This window comes from Podarcis filfolensis (genome assembly GCF_964270895.1).
Source record: "Podarcis filfolensis genome assembly, chromosome: 16".
Classification (NCBI taxonomy): domain Eukaryota; kingdom Metazoa; phylum Chordata; class Lepidosauria; order Squamata; family Lacertidae; genus Podarcis; species Podarcis filfolensis.
Window position 1 is genome coordinate 1,890,899 of NC_139620.1, and position 10,736 is coordinate 1,901,634.

The 10,736-nt window shown below is 45.1% G+C and overlaps 1 long non-coding RNA gene across 1 annotated transcript; it reads left to right on the top strand.

Annotated features, from left to right (window-relative positions):
• Nucleotides 1-2,970, top strand: LOC310751940. Its single transcript, XR_014542698.1, has 2 exons — nt 1-172; nt 2,119-2,970. It is a non-coding gene; the product is annotated as an uncharacterized lncRNA (long non-coding RNA).
• Nucleotides 2,971-10,736: the final 7,766 nt, after the last annotated feature.

The following is a 10,736-nucleotide window of genomic DNA, read 5'->3' on the forward strand; positions in this document are numbered from 1 at the left end:
GCTCTCAACTGCTCGTATCATCCCAGATTAATTAAGCCCTCAGGCAAAGATGGGTGTCTCTCTTTCCAGTTCAGGGCCCAAACATGAAACTGTATAAAAGGGACAGGGGAGCCCTGGACTTTTCAGATCGCTCCTTTCCTCTCTACATCCAAACGAAACTTCTTCTAACCAGGTAAGACTGATAATCTATTCATTTCTTTGTTTATTATGTTTGGCAGATTGATTACCAATGTAAGAATTGGTCTTATACCAAGATGGACCGTTGGTCCACCTGGCTAAGTATTGTCTACACTGACTGGCAGTGGCTCTCCAGCATTACTGGCAAGGGATCTACACCAACCCTTACTGGAGATGCTGGGGCTTGAACCCGGGTCTTCTGCATGCAGAGCAGATGCTCTACCCACTGAGCTATGGCCCTTCCTCTGCTGCTTCCAACTTGTAACAGGCAGCCATGGTGCAATATATTTAGGGATGTTTGGGTGTGTGTATAGCAGTCTCCTTAGGCTCTGGCTGTTGATGATACAGTACACTTCTTGACTCAACCTTTCAAAAGGTGTGGTGGCCGAAGGAGCTTCGGTTGCACTCATAGCCTGGTTGAGAGTCAATATCTTAACGCACCAAAGTGGCTCTTCCATTTGTCTTGACGAGGAACTCTTTATTATATATCTACTTACCTCTAATAACCCCATCAATGTCCAGGGAAATGAGGTTTCCGGTCTAAATTTTAACACAAGAGGTTGCAATGGTCACCAGCATGGATGGCTTTAACAAGGGACTAGAGGAATTCATGGAGGATGAGACTACAACCCACGAGGGCTTTGTTCTACCTCCATTTTAGGAGGCAGTATGTTTCTGAAGAGCAGGGGATTCTGGGAATCACAAGTGGGGAGGGTTGCTGTTACTTGTCCTGTTTGTGGGCTTCCCATTGTGGTATCTGGTTGGCCAATGGGAGAACAGGATTCCAAACTGGATGAGCTCTTTTTGGCTTGATCTTGCAGGACTCTTCTTACATTTATCCGGGGGGGGGGGGCAGTGAGAAGGAGGCTCCCAGAGCTTTTTACAACAATCAAAAATAGTTCTAGTTACAGGTAGGTAGCCGTGTTGGTCTGCCGTAGTTGAAACAAAACAAAACAAAATAAATAAAATAAAAAAAATCCTTCCAGTAGCACCTTAAAGGTAAAGGGACCCCTGACCAATAGATCCAGTCATGGCCGACTCTGGGGTTGTGGCGCTCATCTCGCTTTACTGGCCGAGGGAGCCAGCGTACAGCTTCCAGGTCATGTGGCCAGCATGACTAAGCCGCTTCTGGTGAACCAGAGCAGCGCACGGTAATGCCGTTTACCTTCCCGCCGGAGCGGTACCTATTTATCTACTTGCACTTTGATGTGGCAGGAGGTTGGCAGGAGCAGGGACCGAGCAACGGGAGCTCACCCCGTCACGGGGATTCAAACTGTCGACCTTCTGATCAGCAAGTTCTAAGCTCTGTGGTTTAACCCATAGCGCCACCCGCATCCCATAGTAGCACCTTAGAGACCAACTAAGTTAGTTATTGGTATGAGCTTTTGTGTGCATGCGCACTTCTTCAAAAATAGAACACCCTTGCTTTCAAGCTTACAGTCTCAAAAGACATGGCACAAGAAGGAAAGGGGATGAGGAAGGCAGAGGGGGAAAGCAAACCCACTGTTTCTTAGGTAAAGGACCTTCACTTTGGCAGGAAGAAGGGAAGCACCATGACAGCTCCTTCTTTGGCTAATAGACAGGGCCAAGTTGGTCTTCCCTTGCTGTGATGCTCTTGCTGGGAGGGCAGAGGAAAGCCACTGTGACTAGTAGATATTGATAGCCCCATCCTTCATGAATTTGGACAATCCACTTTTAAAGTCATCCAAGATAGTAGCCATCACAGCCTCCTGTGGGAGCAGGTTCATAATACAACTCTGTGCTGTGGACTTTCTTTTATCTATCCTGAATCTTCCAATATTCAGATTCATTAGATGTCCACAAGTGCTAGTGTTAGGAGAAACATGTTCCTTATGCCCCCCACCCACCCCACAAATCCACAATTTATTCCAGACCAAATTTTCTAATCCATTAATATTTATCCTTCCTGTTGTTCTACAGCCAACTTCCAAAACACAGCCATGCATTCTAAAAGTCAATCCTGTGTTGTCCCATCAATTGGCCTTGGACATTGTGGATACGGCGGTGGATACGGCGGTGGCATCGGAGGTGGCATGATCGGAGGTGGTGGCATCGGAGGTGGCATCATCGGAGGTGGTGGCTTCGGTGGCGGCGTATCATCCAGCAGCCTTGGCATAGTCCCCGGGGCCAATGTTTCCTGCGTGAGCCAAATTCCACCATCAGAAGTGGTGATCCAGCCAGCTCCAGTTGTGTTGACCATCCCAGGACCCATCCTCACCTCAAGCGAGCCAATGTCTGTGGGAGGTTACAGTCCATGTGCTTCCGGTTATGGCTACGGGTCTTCTGGTTATGGCTATGGGTCTTCTGGTTATGGCTATGGGTCTTCTGGTTATGGCTATGGCTGTGGGGTGGGTTCCTCTTCTGGAGGTTACCTCGGTGGTGGCTACAGAGGTGGCCAGTCATCCAAGGGTTACCCCTGCTAAGCCATTGTGAGAAGACCAGGACTATCCAGAAATCGCCAACCCACCAGTACGGACTCTGTAGCCAAGTTTATGGGTCTGGGCTTCAACTAATGTTGAGCTCCAGACTTATGAATGGTTCTCCATGTATGTGAAAGATGAAAGCCCTGTTATGTATTCTTTCCTCCCATCTATTTACTTTCCATAAGTGTATATTCCCTTTTCCACATTGCTCTCCAGCTACATAAGGACCAAAGGTCCATCCTACATCTACACGTCTCACTTCTGAGAGATTATTCTCTTGTTGCATAGCTTGGTTGTATGTTTTCTTGATACTCTTCATTTTCTAATAAAGCTTCCTTTGCATCATAAACCGGCTTCTTGTTGTTCTTGTTTGGTAATAATAATAATAATAATAATAATAATAATAATAATAATAAGTTTGACCAAACTGCGGGAGGCAGTGGAAGACAGGAGTGCAACTAAACGACTAAACAACAACAGATATCAGGTCAACATCAGGTAGGGAACCCCTTGTTTATGGGGACTGATGCTACTACAGGTGCAAGCAGGAATACACTTACAAGTCCCTAAAGTAGCCTTTCTCAAGCTGTAGATCCCCAGATGTTGTTGGACTACAACTCCCATCACCCCTAGCTAGCAAGGCCAGAGCTCAGGGATGATGGGAATTGTAGTCCAACAACATCTGGGGACCCACAGCTTGAGACAAAAAGAATGATGGAGAGTTAAATGAGGCAATTGCTCAAAATGTTGATGCCTTTGGAGAGGTTCCTTTATGGCGGAGAAAGTTAAGAGATAACAAGATCAAGAGAGCTGAGTGGGCAGCAAAGGAGGCAGATGCGGTGACAGGGGAGTTTTGAAGTGGTTTTTGTGAAATCAGGGAGACACAGCTTAGAAAACCACCCTGCCACATTCCACGATAACAACTGCAGAGAGGAATTTTGCACCAGGTTCCCAGCCGTGGCATTAAGTCAATCTAGGAGCATATCAGAAGGTTGGCTATCACTTGAAGCCCCGGACGGATCCTGATGTATTTCATCCTCTACCTCCGGGGTGTCAGTTATTAATCTATGGACCCTGGTGACATTTGCTAAGGCAATCGGGGGGTCTTTGTCAATTAAATCTGTCTCTGTTTGTCTGTGTGTCGCATTTCCTTTGGGAGGAGCGTCACTTGGCGATGGCTGATTGGGCTCCAGCCAGGGTAATGGATGGTGAATTTCAAGATCAACCAAGGAGCTACTGGAGTGTCCTGTCTTTGACTTACTTAGGTTGGGCTGGCTTTCTTTATTTAACTGGCCTTTTTGATCTAAAGTTTTCCTCTCCAAGGGAGTGTTACTGTTAAGTTGTGGGCGAACATATCAGACGACACAGCGATTCTTCAGACAGCTCTTGTTTATTCACAGGCCAGAACAGAACTGAGCTGAAGGGCTCAGTCAGCCTGCTTATATAGAGCTCCAGTACAACGTAACTGTAACAATTTTCTAAAACTATCCAATCACTGAACGTCACTTTCGATCCCTTATTTGCATAACTATCTACAGTATCCCCCTGCTGGCCCAGGGTGAGAACTTCAGTACTTAACAGTTACAGCTGGGTGCATCACACGTATCCATCCTTAACGGCCCTGCCGAATGAACCACGAATGAACCAATCCTACTGCAAGAATCTGCAGTCCCTCTAGGGATGGGGGAGAATCCAAAAAAATGTAGAGTTGGAAGGGACTCATATGGTCATCTAGTCCAACCCCCTGAAATGCAGGAATCACAGCTAAAGAACCCCTGATTTGATCTTGTTTAAAGCCAAATCTATCAAGTTTGTGCTTAGAGAACAGAGCTCTCTATCATTTTTTAACTGATTTGAATTTCACAGTTCTGCAACCAATTTTTTTACAGAAATGCAGAGTTGTCCAACCCATGACTTTCCCACCCTTGCCTGGCAGAGCGGTGAGGATTTGTACCTGCTTTTCCTGAAGGGAAAAGAGGGGATCTGGAAAGGATCCCCCCATCGAGTGGAGGAGACGCTGCAAGGGTTTCTTGTGAAGAAGCCCTACAGAGTTTGCCCCACCCATCATGGGGGCAGCAGTGAGGTGTTTTGCCTCAGGTGCTTAAATGCCTCCAGCAGGGCCAGATTTAGGTTGGATGAGGCCCTAAGCTACTGAAGGTAATGGGGCCCTTTATATGTCCAGCTGTCCTTTGTCAACAACAAATTGACAAATTTGTTGTTTTTTGTGTTGAATATGTGCTATATGGTAATTGATGGACCTAACAGGTATCTCAAGCCATTTGCACATAACCCTAGATATAGAAAGGAACAAACCAGTGATATTTTAGGGAGCAGGCTAGCAGGCGGGGCCCATGACTTACATCATAGGAGCCTACACAGCACAAAACACTGTTGCTGTATGTAGATTTTATTTTATTTTATTTGTTTTTTATCTTATATTTTGGAAATGTACACCCAGTTTTTTCCCCTTTAATTTTTTTGGGGGGCCACAAGAGAGTGGGGCCCTAAGCTATAGCTTGTTTAGCTTATACAGTCATACTTCATGTTATGTTTGCTTCAGGTTGCGTGTTTTCAGGTTGCGTTCGGCGGCAGCCCAGAAGTAACGGAAAGGGTTACTTCCGGGTTTTGCCGCTCGCGCATGCGCAGACGTGCAAAATGACGTCACGCGCATGCGCAGAAGCGGCGAATTGCGACCCGCGCATGTGCAGACATGCAGACACGGGTTGCGTTCTTTTCAGATTGTGAAAAGGCCTCCGGAACGGATCCTGTTCGTAACCAGAGGTACCACTGTATGTAAATCCAGCACTGGTCTTCGGCCACCCTTGCAAAAATGCATCGATTAGAGGAAAGGGAGCATGGATATGAATATATCAGAAATGAGACCTGCTTCCTATCTCTCCCACTGAGGGAATCTGATGGGATCTCTGCCTTCTGATAACAACTGAGGGGAAGGGAGGCCTGGTGGATCTGGTCTTCCACAGCAGAGGAATCAAAAGGCTCATTCCATCAGTTTCACCGAAAACTGAGCTCCATCAAGGACATCCTATCCCTGAATTACACTAGCTGGTCATTATAAGAACTGCTCTTTCATATCCTCCAACATTTCTCCAGTGGAAAAACGGGACATCCTAAGGAAAAGAAGTACATTCCAGGATCAAATCAGAAACCGGGACGGCATCTCTAAATCAGGGTCATCCCTGGAAAATAGGGATATTTGGAGGGTTGGCTCTTTCACAATCAGTGCCCAAATTTGTATTTTCCACATTCTCCCAGCAACTCTGGAGAGCCAGATACTAATGCTCTAACTAAATAAATAATTTGGATGCAACCCTTTGCAAAATAAAAAAAATGTGGCTTTTTTTTTTGCTTGTTTGTTTGTTTTTTAAATACTTAATTGGGTTTTAGTTGAACCTATTAAAGTTGAAGCACTTTAAACTTCTTTTAAAGTGCGGTGAGGTTATTCAGCTCTTTTACAGCACTTTCCCAGCCAGGCCAGTTCTGCAGCAAATTATAATTGCAGTAAACTGCTCCCAGTTGAAACACCTTCATGAATAATGCTTCGCTCTCAAGAAACCGCAAGTTTTTCTTGTATCTGCATCATTATTTTGCCATAATGCACCAATTAAGTCTGAAATTGCACCCTATTGAAAAGCACTCTGGTTCTCCTTAGATAAAAATCATTGCCAAAGCGCTTTTTTTCCCCCTTCTCGCCAACACAGAGACGCCGAGATTAGAAAAGATTTCTAACCTTTGTTCAGAAACTTTTAGAGCAGGGTTGAGGAATCAGTAGGGATGGGATAGAAGTTCAGTATAGTTTGCATTTGCAGGCAAACATGTTTCATTTGCATTTTCCAAAACAATTCACAATCCAAAACTCAATCATCCTTCGAAATTCACACTTCTACAAAGTTTACAATGCAGTTATCCAGCCAAGAGAAGATGGGCTGATTCCCTGTGAAGAGGATTTTAAGTTAAACCATGGGTTGGCAAACTAAGGCTTGTGGGCTGGATCAGGCCCAATTGCCTTCTAGATCATGTGCAGGCAAACTAAGGCCCAGGGGACAGATCTGGCCAAGTTGCCTTCTAAATCCGGCCCATGGACGGTCCGGGAATCAGCGTGTTTTTACATGAGTAGAATGTGTGCTTTTATTTAAAATGCATCTCTGAGTTATTAGTGGGACATAGGAATTTGTTCAATTTTTTTCTTCTTCAAAATATCGTATGCCCCCCCCCCCCCCACAAGGTCTGAGGGACAGTGGACTGGCCCCCTGCTAAAAAAGTTTGCTGACCCCTGTGTTAAACCACTCTGGGAATTGTAGCACCGGGGGGGGGGGGATAGGGGTTTCCTAACAACTCTCATTAATAAATGACAGCTCCCATAATTCTTTCGGGAAAGCCATTATTGTTGCATGCCTTCCAACATTTCTCTGATGAAAATAGGGGCGTCCTATTTAAGTAGAGACATCACCTTGCCAACAAAGGTCCGTATAGTAAAAGCCATGGTTTTCCCAGTAGTGATGTATGGAAGTGAGAGCTGGACCATAAAGAAGGCTGATGGCCAAAGAATGGATGCTTTTGAATTCTGATGCTGGAGGAGACTCTTGAAAGTCCCATGGACTGCAAGAAGATCCAACCTCTCCATTCTGAAGGAAATCAGCCCTGAGTGCTCACTGGAAGGACAGATCCTGAAGCTGAGGCTCCAATACTTTGGCTACCTCATGAGAAGAGAAGACTCCCTGGAAAAGACCCTGATGTTGGGAAAGCTGGAGGGCACAAGGAGAAGGGGACGATGGAGGACGAGATGGCTGGATAGTGTTCGTGAAGCTACCAGCATGAGTTTGACCAAACTGCGGGAGGCAGTGGAAGACAGGAGTGCCTGGCGTGCTCTGGTCCAGGGAGTCACGAAGAGGCGGATACGACTAAACGACTAAACAACAACAATTTAATCATCAGCATCATCCAGGGCTGCCTTCAGATGTCTTCTAAAGGTTGTGCAGTTACTGATCTTCTTGGCTTGGGGATCACATAACTCCATACTCTCCAACATTTCTCCAATGAAAATAAGGATGTTCTGGGATCAAATTAGAAACTGGGGAGGCTTCTGTAAATCCAGGACTGTCCCTGGAAATCAGAGGCACTTGGAGGGTCTGTATCAACGCACTTTATGGTGTGAATGTGTCTTTTGATTCTGGATTTGATGGTCTGAAGTGAGGGGGAAGCACTTTAGGTTGCTTTAGCAATCCCCTCAGATACCGTATCAGGAAGTTTTTAATGTTTGACCTTCTATTATGTTTTTATATGTGCCAGAAGCCACCCAGAGTGACTGGGGAAACCCAGCCAAATGGGTGGGGTATAAATAATAAAATTATTATTATTAAAATTACTGCTGTAGCATGGACAATGGTAAAGGTTTTAACCCTGCAAAATATGAAGGGCCATAGATTCCCCTATCAGTGTTCTTCAGGGAAACATGGGCTGTGAGTATAAGCATGCATTTTTATTTTTAGCCTGTGCACATGATGACACATGGTAGGGAAATAAAAACAAGCAACAAGTGGTTCCGATGCTTTAAGAGTTGACTTTTATTGTAAAAAGTGACTTGAACAGTTACAGGATACAAAGCCAGGAGGGGAAAATGTCACAGACGCACCCCGAAGCTCAAATGTCAGCAGCAGATTTGTAATGAAACGGTGGTTATTTAATTATCTCAAGCTGCCCAACCGCTGTGGCAGGGATTCAAATGCTCCACCATGTTTTCCTTGGTTCTGCCTTTGGCTTATGATGGGATGTGAGGAAGCTGAGCAAGAAACCTCACTCAACTTGACCTGTCCATTTTTCTTGTCTCTGGAATGCCAGAATCCTACTTTGGCATATGGTCTGTGCCTTCTGAAGAAGCTAAAGTCCCAAGGTTCTGCCGAGGTGATGACCTTCAAGGTGGGCTTCGTGGGGTAAGGAGGGATAAAAGCAGAGATGGTTCAAGAGAGAGAATTTGCCCTTTTGCCCAGAGAAGCAAAAAAACAAAACAAAAAAACCAGAACCACGTGACCCTATGTTTGCTTCGGATGTTAACAAACACTAGAGCCAACCCTGAGTAGTTGGGGTGTTTGTTAACATTCCATAGCGGCTGAGAACACGGGCTCATTTCAAAGGAAACCGAATCAAGGGCTATCACACAACTTTGGAGGGTTCAGAGAGCTTGCAGCACCCCTTCATGGCCCAAAGGTGGCGAGCTTGCAGCACCCGAATGATCCAAAAGGAAACTGGAAAGAGGTGCAAAATGAATTTGGCCATCAGAGGTCTCAGAAACGGGGAAACAGAAATTGGACCCATAGAAAAACCCAGAAAAGCAGGTTTTTTTGTTTGTTTGTTTTTTTGGGGGGGTTGAGATTGGCAAATCCCTCCACCAAAGAAGAGGGAGATGTTAAACAGAAATCAGAGTTGCTGCTGGATTGGCTGTTTCAAGGATTTTGCATTCCTGCTGGCCTGGAGAGTTGCAGCTGCTTCGTATTTTGCAACAGGAACTTCCTTGCTCACACACCCAGCTTCTCACTTAATAGCAGCCTTTGTAGCAGCTACGCGAGTACGGGTATGAGCACACAGAGCTGGAACCCCACTTCCTGGAGCCGTACCCATAGCTGCCCCATCCACCATAGCAGGGCTCGTAGCAGCTGCCGGTGGCGCACGGCGTGTTTCCTGCCACAGCGGCTGGTTCGGGGCTGGCAGACATGACTGGTCCTGGGATTGTGATGTGGAAAGCCGGGGGCTGGATGACCAGTTCTGTTGGTGGGATTTGGGAGATGCAGGAGGTGTTGATACCACACAGAGAGTTGCAGCTGTAGTTGCAGAGGGCCATGTTGATGCAAGCGGAAGGTGGACCTGAAAGCACACGGGCACAGAGAAAACGGTCAGGGCAAACCAGGACCCCACTCCATTTCCCAGCCTGAGCTCCGTGTAATCACAAGAACAGAAGAGGCCAAATATTGCTGGCCAAAAACTGGAAATCACAAGAAGTACCAACAGTGGAGGAATGGCAGATGAAGATGATGGATTTTTCAGAGCTAGCCGACCTGACCAGAAGAGTCTGCGACCAGAAGGAGGAGGAGCACCAAGAAGAATGGATGAAATTTAAAGAATATTTAGTTAAATATGCTAAGATAACTTATTTGCGAGTACCATATAGGCCTAGGATCTAAATATGTGATGCTGTAGAACATTATGGATAAAAGTCAAGATGAAAAGAAAGAAAGATGTTAATAGGACTATGTAAATTTTATGTGAAAATAGTTTTGGAAAACTGCTACAATGATTTATATGGAAACTCAGCCAGGGGGATTCGTGGAAGTCACTTAACAATGTCAACAAAAGTGGAATTATTATAGTTAAGATAAATGCTTTTTGTTTGTTTGTTTGTTTGTTTGTTTTTGATGTTCTTGTTTTATTTGTTTGCTATAGATTTTGAAATCCAATAAAAAAAATTGAAGGGGAAAAAAGAACAGAAGCGGAGCCTGCTGGGTCAAGCCAATGGAGGACCATCTAGTCCAGCCCTTCAACAGTTCACAGATGGAAATAGGGACACCAGGAAGCTTCTCCTATGTTTGATCTCCTGAGCACATAGACATCATATACGCATCCCACCTTGAGCCAATTGCGACCTCTCAGCCCAACCTACCTCGCAGGATTGTTGTAAAGAAAAAAAATGGGTGAGGGAAGGGATCATGTACAACACCTTCAACAGATAAATGGAATGAGATAAAGTTTTAGCTCTAAGATGCCTTGAGTCCCTGTCAAGGGAAAAGGCATAATAATAATAATAATAATAATAATAATAATAATAATAGAAACTATGAGAATGATCAGGAACATACGAGAGAGTAAACCTTGTTGAACTCAGTGAAACACTGTTCTGAGTAAGAACACTTAGGATTCCAGTGTAAGACTGCACGGTTTTTACCTAGTTTCCTGGAAGTAAGCTCCATTGGCTAGAGCAGGACTTATTTCTGAGTAGACATATAAAGGCTTGCAGTGTGAGTCTCAGTTTGAAATGAAGGAATAAACATGCCGTGCATTTCCTTTTAAAAATGCTGGATGCCGAAGTATTGCAATTAAAGAATTTAA